General features: G+C 35.2%; 1 protein-coding gene across 6 annotated transcripts in view; it reads left to right on the top strand.

The window, feature by feature from the left end:
- Positions 1 to 22,181, top strand: part of Fut9 (fucosyltransferase 9) — a 186,176-nt gene that overhangs the window by 155,020 nt on the left and 8,975 nt on the right. For 2 of the 6 annotated variants that reach the window (XM_058575556.1, XM_058575557.1), the window contains one exon: positions 6,027 to 6,406. The exons of the other annotated variants lie outside the window; for them this stretch is intronic. The gene's annotated coding sequence lies outside the window, so the exon portion shown is untranslated. The remainder of the gene's footprint in view (positions 1 to 6,026; positions 6,407 to 22,181) is intronic. 6 annotated transcript variants of the gene reach the window in all.

Genomic DNA, 22,181 nt, shown 5'->3' with positions numbered 1-22,181 from the left:
AAGTAAAGAATCTTTTATTTGAGCTATAGATGAAGACATAGGGGGGGATAGGTTCAGTCATCTGTTTAATCTGCTACATATATAATCCTACTATTATAGCTTGAAAGACAAAGGGATGCCATTGAAGATCTGCGGATGTCTCAGACATCACAAGAAGACATTCATGATTTGCTTCTGCTTTCCAGACTCAGAAAAACAATTTTATTTCAGCACCTGGAGATAATCAGTCATATTTACATACACAAGTAGGTAAATGAGCCTTGAGTTCATAATCCCCATGCTACAAAAACTTCTTAGTATTTCTACCTGATACATAAAATAAATATTAACAACAACATTAGTATTTATTTTGTACTTACAATTTGCTAGGACCATTAGAATGCCTATAATATTTCTAACACATCATATAGGCATCACTGCACTAATACAAAAACTTAGGAGTGCCCAAGAGCAGAAAAACATAGTCAATTCTGAGCATATATGCAAAAATACTTGGGTGAATATAAGCACTAAGTTGAACAGAAAATTAGGGTTATGCCCATAATATAAGGGAAAAAATCTGTTGAAATAATATTGTATCAAAGACCCAAAGTGAAAAATTATAGGATACTCTAAATAGATTAAAAAAGACATTTAATTTAATAAATCAAAAAAATATAGTTGTTACTTGATTTAAAAGTGGAAGAAAAATCAGTAGTCTTAACATAAGAACACTATCTATTTTATATAAGGGCCAAATATTACACAGTACTTTCAAGAATATATAAATCATCATATTTATTTAACTTTATTCCAGAAGTTCTAAGCCAAAAGAATTTTTTTTTACCTGTTGAAAGTTATAAATAAAATTGTTATTTGCAAAGCCTACGCTTATATAACTTGGAGACAAAAGAAATAAGCACAAAATTCTTAAAATTAATGAATTCTATAATTCAGTTCAATAAAATATAAAAAATCCATAAATTTGCTCTATTTCATAAATACTCAGGATATTAAAGGAAGTAAAACAGTCAGTATGTAGCAGCCAAAAAGACAATGAAGGATGAAATGATTTAGAAAAAAATAAGTATTTCCTATGTAGATAACCACCACCCTTTACTCAGATATATGAATGACTTTAATTGACTTACATATGTGTTCACTAAGAACTACTTTCAGCGTGTCATTTTATACAAATCACTGAAATATATATAATGATATATTTCTTCAAAATACAAATATATTTCAAGCCATTTTGTAAGAGTATTTCTAAAGTTATCTGGAAGAATAAATAAGTTATGTATTATTAAATAATTATGAAAATGGAAAATATACTATAACACTACAATCAACAGAGAAATGAATTGAATAGAATACACATACTTGAAAAAATTTAGACACATACATGAAAGTGAGAAATAAAGCCTTAGAAAAAACACATGAAGGAAAGTTACGTTGTCAATACCATTGGGAAGAATTGACTATGTAATTGAAAAATATATTGAGCTTTTCCTTATTGTATATTAAGTATGAAAATATTTCCCCAGAATTAAAAGTCTAATATAAAATAATCATAAACAAAAGTTAGAATAATATATCAGTTTGACTGATTTTTATTTGAGATGCTTTAAGAGGAAAAATACAAAGAGAATCAAAGGGGAAATAAGACATATTTGACTATATAAGATATAATAACATTTGTACACAAAAATATGAAAGAAAAATCAAAAAACAATTTGCACAAAACTTTGAAACAAAAGGAAATTGAAGAAGTATTGTCATTTATAAATATAACTGATAAAATGTTCCTTTGACTTAGCACATTTAACAGTAAAATTGATTTGGAAAATAGATAAATGAGCAATTCCATTAAAAATAAATATGAATAGCTAAAAATAAGCATATTTCATTAGAAATCAAAGTGAATTAAACCAAAATTTAACAAATCATATACTTTTTATCAAATGCAAAAAGAAGAGGCACATACATTTTAAAAGACAATATTAGGTTTTAATAAAGGAGATCTTTTCTACTTTAAAAGGATAAAAGAGTTTTTATCTCTTTCAGTAAAGACATATTTTCTTAAAATTACTCATGATGTTTCATGTAGTTTTATTTCTTCTCTAAATCAATCATAAGAGGAAATTTTTTAATGTAGCCATATATTTTTGTACAAATTTAATATGTGGCAATATTTATATTAAGGAACTGAAAATAATCCATATAACAAACAATATATGAATGTTTAAGTTAGTTGCAGTATATTTATCCAGCTAAAGATTTTTCAGTCATTAAAAATCAAGCTTTTTTTTTAAATGACTTTGAGAAAATACTCAAACACAAATTGCAAAAACTCAGAAGAAAAAAATATCTATATATATATTGGTTCTCACTATTGTTTTGAAACATTTCACACACAACAGGACATTGAAAATAGTTGATAGTTAAAATAACAAAATAGATCTACACAATAAAGACTAGAAAAACACAAAAAAATATTGTGATTATTTATATGAGTTGCAATATAGACTGCTGGCACTTAATTATATTTGTGTATTCTCAGAAACGTATATAATAAATATTGAGTTAATATAAAAAAATCAGATTATTGAATAGTTTAAGGCTGTGTTTAGTGAAGAGGCAGACAGAGATCTGAAATATTGTACTAGTGAACACAGAGTCTCAGGTCTAGATAGTAGAAGCCCCCTGGGTCACTCACATAGTGGGGAGTATGCAAGTTATCCAACAGCTCTGTATTTTACTAAGATGTTGGATTGCTTATGGGACATTCTCTAAAGAATCATGCCTCTTAATTTTACTAAAGTTTAGGTTAGTTTACAACAACTTCTTCCTTAACGTTATTTCCTAGAAAAGAATTCTTCCAGCAAATTTTATTGTCTGTTGGCTTCAATCAAAGTCAAGTTTATCAGGTTTACAACATTACACCAGGTCACAAACTTTCCTCTCCCTTACTCTCCAGGAACTTTTGCTTGGTAAACAGGAGGAATCTTAGAATAGCTGTTTTAACTCCTTCTTCCCCCAAATTACTTATTCAGTTTTTTTTTCCCCAAAGAGAGAATGAAAGGGGAGAAATAAAATACTCATAGTGCTTGCTACAAATTGGAAAGAAACCTGGCCAACACCAGATAAGAGTCAGCAGTTCACTGCAATAATCAGAAATAAGCAATATAGGCTAAGTAGGATGGAGAAGGGGAGCAAGATTTAATACATATGACCACATTTCAATTGAATAAATGTAGTAATTGACTAGATATATGGTTAAAGGAGTTGAAGAAATGATGATTTACAATTGATATCCTGGGTGGGCAAGTGGCTGTTTATGGAGACAGAGAAACCAGGAGCAGTGTTTGGGAGGGTGATGTTCTTTAACAGAACATAAGAAGACTATGACTTTATTTAAATTGTGAAACAAACCAGTAAAAATACAGAAATTAAACATATAGGGGAAATGAAGGCTAATTGATGGAATGAAATCATTTTATTCATTTAGATTCCAGAACTTAATGAGGGAGACCAGCCTTAGATACAGAGACAGTAGTCTTTTCCACTGTGGTGCAAAGAAAGAAGAGTGCTTTCTTTTGACGGATTCTTTGTGTGCCTTCCATTTTCTCTATAGTGTTCACAAAATATGGCACTTCTTCTGGATATTTAACTACTTGGCAAACTGAGTATTCAAATAATCATTGATTAGGAATGAAATCAGAGCAAGAGAATTAGATGACCCTTGAGAAAGAAACCAATGGAGCCAAGAGAATGTCCTAATATCACACCCCTGCCATCACCACCAAGGATTGAGGCATTTGTAGCTCAAAGACTACCATTTCTCACCATGAAATTTTTGTTGTTGTTTGTTTCTTTAAAGAGCTCCCCTTTTTCACCTTTCTCCTAATGATATCATCATCTTTTTAATAATGTTGATTAGTTCATTTTCACATTTTTCACTTGCAGGTTGATTGAACTTAGATTTTTCTTAAGATCTCTTTAGCGACGTTTGTCCTATTGTCTCTTATGCTTTTGACTTATTCATAGCTCATTCTTCCTATTTCAGTTGTACTGGCTTGTCCTTTTATTGTAAATTTAACTTGAGTTTAAGGAACTCATTAACCACAGTGATATATTTTTATTTAATCCCAGTAAAGCTGCTGCTAATTAGTTTCACAGGAGTTCAAAAGATGATCAGCCTGCAAAATTTGGTCTGATCTGGGAACTGTTGCCATGGCAATGCCCCATCCAATACAGTGTTTACCTTTACAGGTAGATGTTCTCTCTTTTACTCCCGCAGTGTTCTTCTTACAATCTTGTTATCATCCTTTGATACACAAGATGGTGTTTATTTTATAACTGCATATTATTCATGGTTCTCCAGAGAAACAGAACCAAACAGAAAGAGATTTGTGATATGTATATAATACATACAGAAAAAAAAATTTATATATAGGAAGATATTCATTTTAAGGTATGTACATAGAAAGATTTATTAGGAGGCATTGGCTCACATGATTATAGAAGCTAACAAGTTGGAAGATTTTCCATCTGCAAACTAGAGAACCAGGAATGCTGATTGTAGAGTTTGAAGGCCTACAAGTAGAGAACCTATGGTGAACATTTCATTCCAGATTGGAAAGCCTGAGAACCAGGAGCATAGAGAGCAGAAGATCCACTTCCTGTCTCAATCAGTTGGGCAGAGAGCAAAGAAAGCCCTCCTCCACATTATTGCTTTATTTAGGCCTTCAACATACTTGATGGTGCCCACCACGCTGGAGAGGGCCATCTGCTTTATTCAACCCACCAATTAAAATACTGATCTATGTCAGAAGCACCCTCACAGACACATCCAGAAATAACAGTTTAAACATCTATCAGGTACCCCATGGCCCAAACAAGTTGACATATGAGATTAACTTAAAAGGGCAAGAATTTCATGTTAGGAAAAAGGGTGTAGGAAAGAGTGAAGGAGAATAAGCCAGTTGGTTTCCTGGGGATTACTATCTTACTACCCCCAACTACAACTTTTATTGTTACCAGATAGAGGACAAGAAATTAAATAAAATCTTCTAAGAGAGCAGCTGTGAATGTCTCAACAAATTCAAAACTGCTTTGTTGGTGGAAAAGTTTGATTCAGACATCCAGTTTTCCAATAGCAACATAAACCCAAAAACACTGAAAACAGAGGGCGAGAGCTTATGGAAGAGTTAGATTTAGAAGTCTAGGCCCAAATATTCAGTGGGTATGAGGAGTGACACGGGGTCAAGTGAATTCTCAAATTCATGGTAGCTCAGTGATGGAGGGCTAATAGGGTCAGTAGGTACTTGTGGTTGTCAAACAGTTTTGGGATTTATATGAAACTCACGATCTTTCACTGAAACAACTGGAATGTACTTTGAAGAACAGAAAGTCTCCTTGACAATACCAATGAAGGATCAAACTATTACAATATGTTCACTAAAATCTTATGACTTATATAGTAGTCTAGTGAAATACAAGAAATTCAGATTGTCAAAATTTATAAAGAAGGAATCCTTTACTCTGTTTTATGCAATGATTGAAGTCACTACGTGTAAATCCTCTAAGAATACTCACTTGGTGGTATTCTAACAGCAGCCCATTTTAAATTTTGAACCTAACTCTTGCTGTTCCATCATTGCAATTCATTTTAAAACTGATATGGTTTGCTTTTCCTTTCCCTTCTGTCTCTCCCTCTCCCTAACATTGGGGGAGCAAGATAAACCTTCTTCCTGTCCTAGGCTGAGTTATTCGTCCTTGTGCACACACACACCACAGAAATATAGTAATGCAGACTTTGGGATGGCACCAGAAGACTATCTCTAGAGTCTACAAGTAAATCATGACCTGTGAAGAGGCACACTTGGATTGTGGCCTTTGAGACTCCTCTTTAAAAGCCCTTTGTTCCCCCTGATGGTCATAATCACAGACTCTGGTGCAGAAGTCCCCTGTGTTTCTCCTTTACTAACAAAACAATAAAACTTTTTTTCCTTTTTTTCTCAAAACTGTGTCTTCATTATTAGATTGACATCAGAGACAAGGACCCAAATTTTGGTAACAAATTGGCACACAATGTGAGGCCCAAGAGCAACCCCCACTCCAGCCATCTTTAGGCAAGTCTGGTATTCTGAGTAGTCCGTTCCATGCTGAGGATTCAAGGTGACTGGTGAGTTTGTTGAGAGCTAACTGCTGAAGAATTTGGAGACAAGGTGAAATTGCCTCTGGCCAAACCAAAGGAGCTGAGAGAAGTGGGGAACTGAAGAACAGCTGTCTCCAAAGTCTCCTTTTGCTTCTGGGAACTCCTGCCTTCTCGTCTTATATAGCAGGGGTTGCTCCTCCAACTGGTCTAATTTGAAATAAAAGGAAACTAAACACAGTAAATTTCTGACACCTTGACAATCTGGTAAGCTTCCATAGTGTACATACCAAGACCCTTGATTCTACACATCCGGTTCCCCTTCCTGGCAACATATGTGACACCATTAGTATAGGAGTCACCATTAACTAGGAGTAGAAAAATTAGGTTATTTTTCCCCCTATTTGGTCTGTTTATTTTTTTATTATTAGTTGTTCAAAATATTACAAAGCTCTTGACATATCATATTTCATACATTTGATTCAAGTGGGTTATGAACTCCCATTTTTACCCCGTATACAGATTGCAGAATCACATTGGTTACACATCTACGTTTTTACATACTGCCATACTAGTGTCTGTTGTATTCTGCTGCCTTTCCTATTCTCTACTATCCCCCCTCCCCTCACTTCCCCTCCCATCTTCTCTCTCTACCCCATCTACTGTAAGTCATTTCTCTCCCTTGTTTTTTTTACCCCTTCCCCTCACTTCCTCTTGTATGTAATTTTGTATAACAATGAGGGTCTCCAGAGAGAAGGGAAATTGCATGGAAATGGTCTGTTTATTTTAAAGATTCTCATCTGTTGGCCCTGGTTTCCAGGATCCCCTTTGGTTATCTGTCTCTGTTTTTGTTTCTATCTGTTACTGGCCCTTTAAGACATGTATCTTGTTTCATTGATTCTATTGGTAATCTCTTGGGAAAGAGCTTGGCTATAAGTCTGTCTAAAAAAGCAAGATGGTGCTTTATCATAACACAATCTGGCCTTTAAATGATTTTCTGAATTGTTATACAATCTTGCAATTGGAGTTGGTCTCAGAGGTAAAGTAAGTGGAAAAAAGAAACTCCATATGTATATTTATTCATTTACATGAAAAGGGGTCTGAACAGCTAGAAACTAAGTTGATAGTACAAAAGGGCATTGTCTGATGTGTGCTCAGATAGCAGGACACCAAAAGAAAGGTTTAAACACACACACACACACACACACACACACACATTTAAATCCTTTCAATCAAGTGCTAGGAATTCCAGCATTGCTTCTCAGCTCAGCCCTAGGCAGTCAGATAATTCCTTTCATTTCCCCCTAGGCTGGGGGTGGGGGCAGAAATCCCAGGAAAACTAGATCTGGCCTCTGCCCTATCTTCCATCCCTTTTTGCCCTGGGAGGTGAGAGGCTGCTGGCAAAAAAGGATGTGGAAATGGGTACTGACACTGTTGGAGTACGGCCTGAGGCCAGGAATGGCCTCCTCCACTTTAAAATCTGACAAGACACCCCATTTGGCCAAGGGACAGCAATCACTAGGGCACAAGAATTCTTGCTATAACAGTATCCCACCAAACTAAATTCACAGGGAAATTAGCGGGATAAATAACTACATGCAGAGAAAACAAACTATGTCTCAGAAGTTGACGATGAAAGTAGAGAAAAAAACTATAACTTCTTGAGCTTTGGCAAAAGTAGCAGCTATAAAAATAGAGCTGAACAACTTCAGGGTGCTAAGGTCTGGCTACAAATACTAAAGGCCCTGAACTGCTCTGACTGTACTGCAAATACACCAAAAACAGCAGGAGCATGTAGAGATAAAGAGCCCCTAACCCTAACCCTAACCCTAACCCTAACCCTGTTTGGCCTCAGCACTGGGAACTAGGTCCCTCAGGCCCTGATTGTAAACCTGAGGCCAAAGCAGCCTGCCTCTACTTGCTCCCTGACCTTGTATACCCTGAACCAATTGCGGAGCTCTTTTGCATGCCAGCCAATAGATCTGGGTGGATCCCTGCCTATTGCCCAGAGAGCTGAAATATGGTCTCCTGGAGTTCCCCTTTTTTCTGCTGGTTTCTATAGAGAGTGGTTCCTAAAAATTTCTGTATGTTTGATGTGACCTTCTATGAACATAGAGCTGCAGACATTAAACAAAAAAAAAAAAAAAAAAAAAGCCCTCAGTGGACAGGGGAGAAAAAACTGATATAATCCCCTCGTGGCTAGTTGATATTGCCCTTAAGGTATGTTATGCTTGGAAGGAAGAGAAACTAAAGGCAACTCAGATCCCCGCAAAGGGATCCTCAAGTAAGCCTAAAGAAAGGAATATAAATTACCTCCATTCATGAAATATTAATATACATACAGTTAAAAAAAATGTCCCATAAGAATTTCAGATTATAATTGATAGTGGGAAAGTGACTTAAATTTGGCAATACAGTGATAATGATAAGAGTGGCAAGGCAGTCTCAGCTCTAGCACCTTAAATAGAACCTGAGGAAAAAAGACTAAGACACAGTTTTGTATATGCCAAATTGAAAATTGTTGTATACATTAAATACTCAGATAACCTTCTCACCCCAAAAGCAACAACTTCCATTTAAAAGTGCGATAGGCCATGGTTCCAGCTTTCACTTGCCACTCAGGAAAATGAAACTAAGTCTGTTCTGCAAAAGGGCCACAAAGAAGTTAATAAGGCTATTTGGGCCAAAGGAACCCTGGAATGGATGATGAGTGTAACCCCAATCAAGACTTTGTTTAAGGAAGAGGTAATGCACCCCAGGAAGAAACAATCAATACTCCTTTGAGAAAGAGACATCGATGGGACTCATTCTTTTCTGGAAAAAAAAAATTAAAACATGGATTGAATCAGCTTTGCGAAATACCCTACCATATGCCTATTCTGCCCATAAGAAACCTTACAATGATAAGAACCAATATGTATAAGACTTAAGAGCTATAAACAATACTGTTTAGGATATTCAGCCCTAGTACCAAACATATATCCTATTGACTATTTGCTTTTGAATGGCATTACTCTGATACCAAAGTAACTACTGAGTATTTCTGGACTAACCCACTTCAGAGACTTAAAAATCTCTCCTACTCTGTTTAATGAAGTCTAACAAAAGACCTGTGAGAGATGCAACTGGATCAAGGAATCCTTTTACAACATGTGGATGATCTGCTTATAGCCAGCCCCAACTATGAACACTGCCTTTCAAACACTACTGCTTCACTAAACCATGGTACCTCACATAGATATATGGTGTCCACTAAAAAGGCTCCGTTTTGTAAACAAGTTGACATCTTGGATTCCAGAATAGCCAATGGAACTGATGTTGAATGTCACATCAAAAGCAGCCTATTTTGAGCCTTAAAAAAGCCAGAAACAAACAAACAACAATTTAAAAAAAAACTGTTCTATATGTTCCTGGAATGTCAACACTCTGTCATACTTGGGTCCCTAATTTTGGAATAACAGCTAAATTGTTGTATAAGGCTTTAAATGGGGGGCACTACCTTGACTTGTACCTCAGAATGCCAGGTTTCCTTTGAGAAATTAAAATAAAACTTCATGACAGTCCCTGCCCTAGTCCTGTCTAACTTGTAAAAGAAGTTCAGACTACGTGTACATGGAAAACAAGATACAAAGCTTAGGCAGAGGGTCACAAATTCAAAGCCAGCCTCAAAAATTTAGTGAGGCCCTAAGCAAATTAGCAAGACCCTATCTCAAAATTTACAAAACTTAAAAGGGAAGAGGATGTTTTTCAGAGGTTTGGCACCCCTATATTCGTACCCCCAGTCTCCCCCCTTGCCAGAAAAAAAGTAAAAAATAAAAAACAAGATACAGCTCTTAAAGTTCTCTTATAAACTGGAAGAAGACATACTGTGACCAATAGTCTATTTGTCACAACATCTTCACCATATGGTAAATGATAATTACTAGCTGACTGCAAGGAAGACAGGGAGATAATACCTTAGCCTAAATTATACCAATACACACACTTTTATACTGAGGAGAACAACAAATAGGCCAAAAAATGGGGTTTTAACTCCATGATAGAATTGCCAAAGACAAACAAAATTCCTATGGACTTATACTGCTTCCTAAAAGACAGGTCTGGCCTTTGGTTAAGCATTTACCTCAGAGTATGCACTGTGGGAGGGATACCTTGACGATCTTCATTCAGCAAGCCCTATTTGTGAAAGTCACACCTCCAACAGACTATTCAGCAAGTGACTCAAAACTGTGTCTGGTAAACCTCAAATAATCCAAGGACTGTAAAAAGACAGCCTGTGTGAAAATAGAGCCTTTTGATGATCAACAAGTAAATTTTACTCAAATGCCCTATGCCATGGGAAACTTCAGATATTAGCTTGACCTGGTAGGCTCCTTTTCTAGATGATTCAAGGTTTATCCTACCAGAACAGAAAAGGCTTTAAAAATATTTAGAGTCCTCTTACAAGTGGACTTCTGATCCCAAGATACAGGGTCCTCTCCTTGATACAAAGTGACAATGGACTATCTTTCATGGCAGAAGTGAACAAACAATAGCTAGACCAAGGAAGTTACACACATCCTGAAAAGCCCAATCTACAAGGGAAAAAAAAAGAAAAACATTTATCACACCTTTAAAAAAGATGATGACTTCCAGGAGTGATGGTGCACACCTCTAATCCCAGCAGCTCAGGAGTCTGAGGTAGGAGGATGGCAAGTTCAAAGTCGACCTAAGCAATTTAGGGAGGCCCTGAGCAACTTAGTGAGACCCTGTCTCAAATTAATTTTTTTTAAAAAGGGCTGGGAATGTTGCTTACTGGTCAAGCACCCATGAATTCAATCCCCCAGTACCAAAAACGAAAAAGGATGGTGACTAAATTATGCCAAAGAACCCACCTACAATCAGATGAAGTATTGACAATTGCTCTCCTCCCAGAACCAAGCTTAAATTCATTCCATAAAGAAATAGCATTTTTCAGAACCTTTCCTGGTACCCTGGTAAAGAGAGGAACATGTGGCTTAAAAATATTAGAACAGTATGAACAACAATTGGATATTACTTGTTATACATAAGTGTCCTTCTTCCAGTTCCCTATCAAGGTTAGAGTCACTTCTGGCAAAGGTCCAAAAAAAAAAAAAAAAAAAATGACAACAGGTAAAACCTTCCATTCTAAGATATCCTTCATCATCTATTTTCAGCCGGAAACAGCTTTGAGATGTCATCATCCATTTTTCCATAAAAATGGAAAGAAGAAATTGACAATGGGGAAATGTAATAAGGCCACTTCATGCTTTGATTATAACCCTTGTTGCTCTGAAGCTTACTTCAAAACTGACATGGTTTGCTTTTCCTTTGTCTTCTCCCTCTCTCCCTCTCTAATCTTGGGGGGAAAAAAGTTTCCATCCCAGGCCAAGTTATCTGTGCTGAGCACACATATCACAAGAGTCAAGTAATTCACACTTAAGGATGGGACCAGAAGACCTAAGCAATGGCTATTTCTAAACTCTACAAGTGAATTATGACTCCTGACAAGGCACACCTGTAATGAAGCCTTTGAATCACCTCTTTAAAAGCCCTCTGTTCCCCCTGTAAGTGAAAATCACAGACTCTGGGACAGAAGTCCCCTGTGTTTCTCCTTTGCTAACAAAGTAATAAAACTTATTTTTCCTTTTTCCCAAAGTCATGTCCTCATTATTGGAATGACATCAGGGACAAGGACACAGCTTTTGGTAATAGTGTCATGCACAGAATACTGAGATATAACAGATTTTTTTTTTACCTTAACACTTTCTTTTCTATATGCATATATTTTTTTGGCAACCTGGCACTTTGAGATCAGTTAATCTTCAAAGCTGACTCAACAAAACAGCACATAAAAAATTCATCTTAAAGAGAATGCAGCTACAGGGAATACAACCATCACAGAGGCCTCTATCAGCAATTGCATGTGTCATTAATCCGTGGCGTTTGTTAAATTGCTTTATAAACACCCAATAATAGAACAAAGTTCTAATACCCTGCTCTAATTCACCTGCCTACACTGTCTTGCAGGCAGAAAGATAATTATGCAAATTTTCTAGTACTCTGGGCTCACTGTTTCTGGTCACTGGTTTCCAGAATAAGAGCAGAGGCAAGTGTTGGTAAATCATCTTTTCTTGAGAATAATGGTTCCAGAGTAATATATGTCATAAAATAAACTTTGATTCATATAATTTATGTAAGTCATTGCAACTGTAAGCTGCAATCTCAATTCTCAAGTATTTTTAAACAGCACATTCAGGAATCAAGCCACCAGTGTCCTAATCTTTATTGACCACACTAACTGTATGACCTTAGGCAAATAGATGCATATTGGTTTCCTCCTTTGCCAAAATGGATGTAAATGCAGTGTATATTCCATCTGCTTGTCAATGTGATTTAAAGGAATTCACATTTGTAAAATGCTTAGAACACAGAGAGTGATTTATACTTATTTGTTAAGTGAACAAAAGGAAATATATTTTCCTGAAGATTAAATGATAAAATTTATATAAAAGTTTAGGCTGATGCCATGGACATTGCAAATGCTCAATAATTATTAGCTCTTTGGTATCTTGCAAAACATGTTGAGAGAAAGAATATGCCAGGTATGATTTAGGCACTATGGACTGAAATCTGAGTAAAAAAAAAAAAACAGGTCTCTGCCTTATGAGCCTAGTTATGGTTGAACAGGGGTGACAACATTAATCAAATACTCATACAAATAGAGTTCAACTTGCTACTGTGACAAATGTGCAAATATGACACATGAAACTATGATACATGGCTTGGGAGCTTCGATTTGGTGTATTGGGAGAAAGTCATCAGGAATCTTTCCATAAGCAACTGCCAGCAGAGTTGAGAGCTGCAGTACAAAAGTAGTAAATCAGTAGAAAGAAGAGGGAAGCCTTTGCAGGAAGAAGGAAGAGTGTGGTGATTGGGTTTGAGAGGGCCTAGCATGGCTATGCAGGGAAGGCAAAAGGAAGGAGGCAATGCAGGGGATGCAAAAGAAGGAAGACAGACTGGAGACAGAGGCATGGAGCCTATGGCCAGGGCTGTTTCTGCCACATAAGGCCATTATAAAATTTATCTTAAAAGCCTTTGGGATTCATTGAAGGGCCTTAAACAAAAGGGTAACATGTGATCTAGGGTTTGAAATATCACAGTCCTACAGGGTTTTTGAATTTTAGCCTTACTTTAGTGTGAATTAGTTCTGCTCATAAACTCTTGAAAATAGATTACTATGCCTTACCCCAGAGTTTTTACTTCCATACATCTGGGTGAGGGTGGAAGAATTTGCATTTCTAACTGGATCCCAAGTGATAGTATAGGGGTAGAAAAAAGGATTCCTTTCTGGACCATCATAAAGGGTCCCTGACAACACCCCTATAATTTAGCAAGAGAAGAAAAAACAAATTTATTTGACATAGTTTTACATGACATAGGAAACTTTAGAATGAATACTCAAATATCTAAAAGAAATTATCCATTTTTATACCTATGTTAAATGAAATATGGATATCTATATAGAAATCTGATTGGACAAAAAGGGTATGATCCTATGCTAATAGACTGAATTCGAGCCCTGCAAGGCCTGTCTGTTCAGATTCTTCTTATCCTCTGTGTGCAGTGTTCCCTTCTCTCTGGCATGGGGCAGGACACCTGAAATGCAGAACTTGTGATCTACAATAAGACAATGTAGCTTCGAGAACTTCTTTATGGCCAGATCCAAGACAGAAAGAGGGAGAGATTGGAATAATATTTTTAAGCTTTATGGCTTGCTTTGAAGAAAAGAATTCTTGATCTTATTTCACCTTGAGGAAGAGAAATTTTATGGCTTGCCTTGGGGACAGGAAGGGGAAGAAAGGTGATCAAGGAAGAAGAAGAAAAGAGGTGAGAAAAAAAAACCCCTTTGTTTCTGAGGTTTTCACTTTGGGGTATCATTTTGTTGTTGTTGTTGTTGTTAAGGAGAATAGCTATGTTAATTGCTCTAACTTGTCATTTGGAGAAACTGAATTTTCACCTTTAAAATAAAGGAATAATAATATAACATGAGGTGTGTGTGTGTGTGTGTGTGTGTGTGTGTTTGATTTTCATTGGCTGCTATGGGCTACAACCTGACAATAATCACAGCAAATGCTGGTGCTGATGCCAAGTTATGAAAAACTGCTGGCCTCAAGGGACACCAAAAAAACATGTTCCAGGAAAATGGCATAAAGGCACCCCCTGGCCCTGTCTGTACATTTTCTGTGGTGGGAGGAGCATGAACTACATTATATTTGATCTCAGTGTCAGCTCTGGATTGCTCTGGCTACAGATGAAGCTGGAAAACAGAGCTTCCACAGCGAATAAACACAGCGATTAAGAACTAGAGACTGAGTAGAAAGGGGAGAGATCAGATGAAAAACCAAACTAAAAGAAGTTAATCCCTGAATTGAAAAAAAATAAAGGATAGTGAATGTAGAAAGTTCCCCAAAAAAGGAGTTAGTATTGCAGGGAAAATAATAGTTGGTAGTCCTCTCACCAATAAAAGCAAATATCTGGGACACAAATAAAAGCAAGACAACAACAACAACTAAAAGGCCATTCATTAGATTGTGTAAACAAAAACTACGATAGAAATAAGTAAGAGAATGGGTGGTAGTGCTAGAGAGCATTTGGATCAATATTCAGGAAAAACATTAGTGACCCATACTGGTATTACTCGATGGCAACTTCCCCAGAGTGTGAGGACGAAAAGCAAAGGTTTACCCCTAGAAATACCAGAGATTGCATTTAAGGATCTTTGAGAAAGGTTCCAAAACACAAATTTGATAGCATTCCAGAGATCAACCAGTGTCTTCTTGCCAAAAAGTAAATGGCATCTCTCCCAAGGAAGGAGCCATTTGGCTCAGAATCTAATGGGCAGGATTGTGGGAACTAAGAGCCGGAACACCCACAAGAAGATTCAATAGAATTTGAAGTTTCAAAGGAATCTTGGAAAATGCAGTGATGGAAGTATAAAGTTGTATAGTAAAACAACGCAGAGTATAATTTAGCATATAATAGTGAAAGCATAAAGCTTTTGTTTTCAGTCCTGTACATGTTCTTAGCATAAAAATTGTAAGGAGGAGTAAAAGTAAAATAAAGCAATTAAAAAAAAAACAAGAGAGAAAAAATAACCCAGGTAATTTAAGTTGTGAATATTCAGTGTGGTGTTCAAAATTTTGTATAACCCCAAACAAATATGATACTAATACATAATCATTATATGGTTATCAAGTTATTTTCTGAGCCTGCCTGAACAGATTACTAAAAGTTCTAGGTTAGAAAACACTACCAAACTCTCAGTGGAGTCAGTATGGCAGTTTATATAAAGTAAAGTGATTTGTTTGAAGTTTTGAGAATTTATATACTGTGTAGTGTTTATATTTTTTTAAAAAAATCTGGATGACTATGGATATATTTTGAAGGATTTCAGTTATGTAATTTGGATCCTGAATAAAATTTAAAAAAAAAATGAGGAGGGAAGAATATCAGTTGGGTTTTCTGCTTATTTGGGAGGCTTCTTTTTGCTTGGGTTTGTTTCAAGCAATAAGATCAATTACAGCTAGGGTAAACAAAATGAAGTTATTAGAAAGTTTTGGAACTAAAAGAACACCTAGAGAACTTAGTCCAGAAAGGTGAGATCCAGAGCAGCACCATGAACTCACATTGCAGAATTTACATATTATCTTCTGAGGAACACTGCTGTGATGAATCAGCTCCAAGATTTTTCACACTTGATACTCCTCTTCAAGTTTAATGTCCACAAGGAAGTTTGAGTGGCCTGACTTTACTGCTCAACATTGGTCAGGGAAGGGAAAGCTCCAAAGATTATACCCAAGAGAGGTGAGGTAATATTTCAATAGAAAACTGAAGAGGTTGCTGAAGAAGGGGGAGTGATTCCAGGCAGCAAAAACAAATCCTTGTGCTACACAATGCTTTAATGCAATACGTTTCTAGAGTAACTTTTTTTTTAAAGGCTGTTGTCATAAAATATTAGAAAACTCTGTTCATATTCATTAAGAACTCTTCCTATATATTTTATCCAGTCATTTATAGTGACTTATATTTTGAACTTAGGGGAGAGTTTTATGAGTGTATGGATAAAAATGATGATAGTTTTTTTTTTCTTTTTTTTGAAGAGAGAGTGAGAGAGAGAGAATTTTTTAATATTTATTTTTCAGTTATCGGTGGACACAACATCTTTTTTTGTATGTGGTGCTGAGGATCGAACCTCGGCCGCACGCATGCCAGGCGAGCGTGCTACCACGTGAGCCACATCCCCAGCCCCCAAAATGATGATAGCTTGCATAGAAAGCTGAAGACAACTATTATTATAAGAGGATCACCTAAGAACTTTGTTGTTGGTTCTTTAACGGGGAATAACAGCACAACAGCAAACACACAGTGCTTACTGTTGTTTAGACACTATCCGAAGCACTTCACAGGTTTTTATTTTAAAAAAAAATGTTAAAGTGTGGTATTATGTGGCCACTCTTATTTTTTTGGGGGAGGGGTATTGGGGATTGAACTCAGGGGCACACAACCACTGAACCACATCCCCAGCCTTATTTTGAATTTTATTTAGAGAGAGGTCTCACTGAGTTGCTTAGCATCCCACTGTTGCTGAAGCTGGCATTGAACTCCACAATCCCCCTGACTCAGCCTCCCAAGCCACTGGGATTATAGCTGTGTGCCACTACACCTGTCTGGCCATCCATTTTTTAAACTGTTTTTGACTTTAGTCCACCTATGAATTTATTAATGATTTATTTATAGTACTTGGAGTTAGTATGAGTAGATCCTACCAATTTCTTTCACATGTTTTTACTATGGATACAGCATCTTACCAGAAATGGTGTGATCATGCACCCACACAAAGAAATAGAGAGTAAATACACTACCATTGATTTTCAAATACATTAACCTGAGAGTTTCTAAAGATGTAAGGGGAAATATTTCACAATTCCACATCACTGCTAGAATGAGAGGGGAGGTGGGTTGAAACATAAATAGTAGCACCAACAGGGATAATGTCTCAAAGTAGCAAGTTACAGCCCTAATAGGCTGGTTCTATATTGGTTTTAGGCAAGTATTCAATTCTTTTATATAGTATACTTCTGTTTCTTTCCATTTAAATAGGATTAAATTCCTCTGTGGGAAAAAAAAGAAAAGAAACACACACATAACCACTTAAAAAAGAATTACTACTCCTCAAAGATGTCTACTATTCTCCTTAGTTTCACATTTCTCTCCCAAATACCTTGGTATGGGTAATGGTTTGAGAATCACAACTCTAACCTTTTTTTTTTTTTTTAGTTCAAATGTTCTAATATTCTAGAGCATCTTTAAAGAATGGAAATAGTTCCTTAATGGAAAACTGAATCATTTCCATACCAAGCCTTATCAGGCAACATTTTTTTTTACCAAATATTCTCTTATTTTTTAATGCTAAAGCCTTTATATTCTCTCATATACCCAAAACTGTTAAAAAATACTTGAAAAAGTTTTAATTATCATGTTTACTGCTACAATTTGCTTTATGTTATAAGTTTGTTGCTGCCTCTACTGAGTGCTATAGGAATACTACTAAGGATGTTTTAAAAATAGAGTGGTTTGATTAACAATTGGAGATCTGCTGAGTACCTAACTAGATTTTAGTTATGAGGAACAGATGGAAAGATTCCTGTCAAGAGAATGTCATTTTGGCTTTAGGAGACACACTTTGCTGACAATTTCTGTATAAATAGAGGTTACTGAGTAATTGTCCTCTTGCTGAGTAATTGACCCCAACAGCAGTGAAAAATTGAGGGAGGAGGTTGTAAAGAGTAAACCAGTAATACAAAGACCCAGGAATTATAAAAAACTGGAAAAAAAAAAGAAGAAAGCATATTAGAAATAAAATTGTTTTCTGCTTGCTGACCAATTCTCCCTCATTTAACTAAAAAGATTTTTAAAAAGTTATGGAACTAACACATAAACACATAAAAGATAAATGTCAACTTTGAGACATGACAATGAGATAAACTAGGATATTTTGTTCATTTGCTGGTAGGAATACCTATATCTCAATTTCAAAGGCAGTTATTCCATAGAGGAATATATTTTAAATTCCCAGAGAAGATAAGTAAGTACACATTTATTCATTCAGATTTGGTTCATTTTTTGATCTATATAGTTACCTATCTGTATTTTGCACATAGTTGAGACAGTAATTTACCCATTCATCCTTACAACATATACAGCATATATTAAGCACCTACTGTATTTTAATGGTAAAGATACAGCAGTGAAGGAAGCAAAGTCTCTCATGGAGCTGAAATTCTATTATTACTGAGATAATTACATTCTCTGGCTGAAGTCTGTGAAATTAGGGATCATAAAAAATAGTCATCAAAGGCTGTGGCTGTGGCTCAGCAGTAGCACTCTTGCCTGGCAGCTGTGAGGCAATGGGTTTGATTCTCAGCACCACATGTAAATAAATTTTAAAAAATAAATGAAAAATGTCTATGAACAACTGAAATTTAAAAAAAAGAAAAGACATGCAGATACAACATTAAAAAAAAAAAATAGTCATCAAGTGCCCAGACTCAGGAGTCAAATGACAGGAAATTGAAAGTGTGCTCTACCACTTACTAGCTGTGTAATCTTGGGCAGTTTACTTAAAACTTTTGGGCTTCAGTTTCTTTATTATAAAATGGGAATATAATATAAATTAATAGATATACACTGGGGGTATGAGGTGGAAGGGTGGGTGAGGAAGAGAGAGAGAGAGATAAATATAAGTTCTCAAAGTCCAACAGAAGTGTCATGTATCAATCTGGCTAAGAAAAATTGGCCTAAATTGAGCTCATGAAATAATAGTCCTTAATTATAGAGCAAAGGGTAGAGACCAGGGAAATCAAGACAACGAAACTCAAGGTGCCAAATGTGAATGGATTATTAATGTTTGTATTATTTGTTTAAAGAAAATTGTACAAGGCAAGAGAAAGCATAATCTAATGGTTAACCTAGTCATTTATATCTCTGGCACCCAATTCCCTCATCTGTAAAGAATTGATTAACAAAAAAAAAAAAAAAAACTTCTTCATAGTAGCTGTATGAGGATGAAAAAATGATGTGTGCAAAATGTTTGGCACAAGGCCCGATTGAGAGTAAGCATTTGTTAGATGGTTGTTTTTGCTGTTTGTAGTCTGATTGCATTGAATTGAAACATCATTTATTTAGATAGTTTTTTAAGGATCAAATTTTAAAATAATTTAGCATAGTGTTTGGCAAATCTGTTTTAATTTTATCATACATACAGTTTAAATGGAATGCTATTACTTTGATGGTTGTCATTGCATTTTAATTCGATAAGGGTTTAAGGAAACTTCCAATCAGAGCATTTCTAGAAAACATTAGACTTCAGTCTCATAGCATAAAAACACTGCAATGGGAAGTAAATTCATGTATATTAAATGTTAATATTGAGAGAATAAAAAGATCCTTCCACTAGTTTTACAAGTTTCTGTAAAAATGAGAAATTGTTCAACTACTTAAATTTATGAAGAAGGATCAAATTTAACTACCATAAATCTCCTGTTGAACTGCATCTTGATACACTTTCAATACTTTTTATTGATAAATTTCTTGTATTTGTGTGTCTGTATTTGCAAGTGAAATTGACTATCCATGTATATATGTATGTATTTGCAGTGCTTACAATAGAACCAAAGGACACTCTTCCACTGAGCTACATTCATAGCCTATATATATGTGTGTATATATACTTTTTTTTTTGAGACAGTCTCTCAGGCTGACCTCCAAATTACAATACTTCTGCCTTAGTCTACTGAGTTCCTGGGATTATAAACAGGTGCCGTATGTGTAGCTTAAAATTGACTTTTGAAAAAGACCTTCTCTATCTTTTTTTTTTTTGGAGGGGGGTTACCAGGGATTGAACTCTTGACCACTTCAGCCACATCCCAAGCCCAATTCTGTATTTTATTTAGATACAGGGTCTCACTAAATTGCTTAGCACCTCACTTTTATTTGAAATCATGATCCTCCTATCTCAGCCTCCTAAATCTCTGGGATTACAGGTGTGTGCCACCACAACTGGCCTTCTGTATCTTATTTTGATTACATGATTATAATTGACTTCATGAGTTAAGCTTCTTATTTTACTTTTCTATCTTCTAAAAAAATTTGTTTTTAAAAGTTGGGTAATATTCCCAAGTCATTGAATTGATGTCATCCTGCAGAATTTTCTGCTGTAATTTTTGTTTTAGTTGTCATTAATTAATCGCACTCTTTAGGCATCATTTCTTTAATGGAAATTTTTGGTTTTCTCTTGTAGCAATGCTGGTATTTTTCCACTGATGAAAAATTACAACTATTTATTTAATCAGGTCTTTCAAACTTATTAACATAAAATTATTCAAGATAGTCTTTTCTTATTTTAGTTTGTTAAATTAGTGATTTGGCCTTTTAATATTTAAATTGAATGTCCTTTTTCTTTCTTTATTATCTCTTCCTGAAGTTTGTATTGGTATTTTCAAAGTTTGTGACATCACTAATTACCTCAAATCTTTATCCTCAACTTCAATGGTTTCTTTCCTTATCTCAATGTTTCCTTCTTATTTCTTTAGCTTTTACCATTGTTCTTTTGTCTAGCTCTTTGAGTTAACCAATTAATTAATTTCCCCAAAACTGTATAAACTTATAAATTTTCTTACAGATACTGTTTTAACAATATATCATGAAGTTCAACATGCAGTAATTGCAATGCCACTTTGATCTAAATAAGATTTCTTTGATAAGTCTTTCCTGATTTTCTCTGTATTTAAAGGGTTAAGTACTAATTCCTGAACATATTTAAAACATACCTTTTTTTTTTTTTTCTTTTCTCTTACTGACTGCAGGACTGAAGCTAACTTTGACAGTAAGCTAGTCTTTCCATTCCAATATTTCAGTTCTAGCTGTACTCTAGAATGCAATGTCCAGAATCTTTGGACTCACAAAACCAAGTTTTACTACTTGGAGAATATCAAAAGCTTTAAGAAAAGTGACATGGCAAAATATATATATGATTTTCAAAATGTCTATGCTAGTTGTGATCAATATTTTGAGGTACTTTTAATGAATTTGAAATTGACAGACTATATTGTTTTGTTAAGGAGAATAATATGATTTTCAGAGGGTCAATAAGAAATCCGTTAAAATCTATATTTTGCAAATATATTACATATCATATGTATGTGTCCATTTTCATAAAGAGGAATAATATAAAAGGAGGAAAACCTTGAAGACATTTTTTAGAAGGATTCTACCTAATTCTCTAATCTCTATCTGCTAAAATTCACAAGATCAAATTATTCTCCATGAGGTTTGGGTTTGTGGCTCAGTGGTACAGTGCTCACCTAGCACGTGTGAGGCCCTGGGTTTGATCCTCAGCACCACATAAAAATAAATAAAATAAAGGTATTGTGCCCAGCTAAAACTAAAAAAAATAATAATTAAAATTATTATTCTTCATATTTTCATCCTTTGAGAATCCATTTATTTTTTTTCTTATGTAAGTAATACCATTTTATTGGGAAAAATGGGGGGATTATTTTGTTTTGTTTTCCTGTATTTTTTAGAAGTATATGTGTTATCGGGATTCACTGTTAAACATTCATACCTCTACTTGATAAAACCATATAATTTATTAATATCATTTCCCAGTATTTTCCATTTCCTTACCTTCCTTACCTCTCCTGGTCCCTTTCCTTTACTGATCTCCCTTTAATTTTCATAGATTCCCCCATACCTTGCTTTTTATTTTTCTGCATAGCTTCTGTATATGAAAGAAAACACACAACCCTTGACAGAAATTTTTGAGTTTGGCTACTTCACTTAACATAATATTCTCAAGTTCCTTCCATTTTCCTGAAAATTGCATTAGTTTCATTCTTCTTTACGGCTGAATAAAAGACTCAATTGTGTATATATACCACATTTTCTCTCTCCATTTTTCTATTGATGGGTACCTAGT

The sequence above is a fragment of the Marmota monax genome, unplaced genomic scaffold, assembly GCF_021218885.2.
Source record: "Marmota monax isolate L192 unplaced genomic scaffold, Marmota_monax_Labrador192_F-V1.1 WCK01_AAM20220418_F8-fsc00013, whole genome shotgun sequence".
Taxonomy (NCBI): Eukaryota; Metazoa; Chordata; class Mammalia; order Rodentia; family Sciuridae; genus Marmota; species Marmota monax.
Note: the sequence above shows the minus strand (reverse complement) of the source record. Positions and strands in the feature narration are given on the sequence as shown.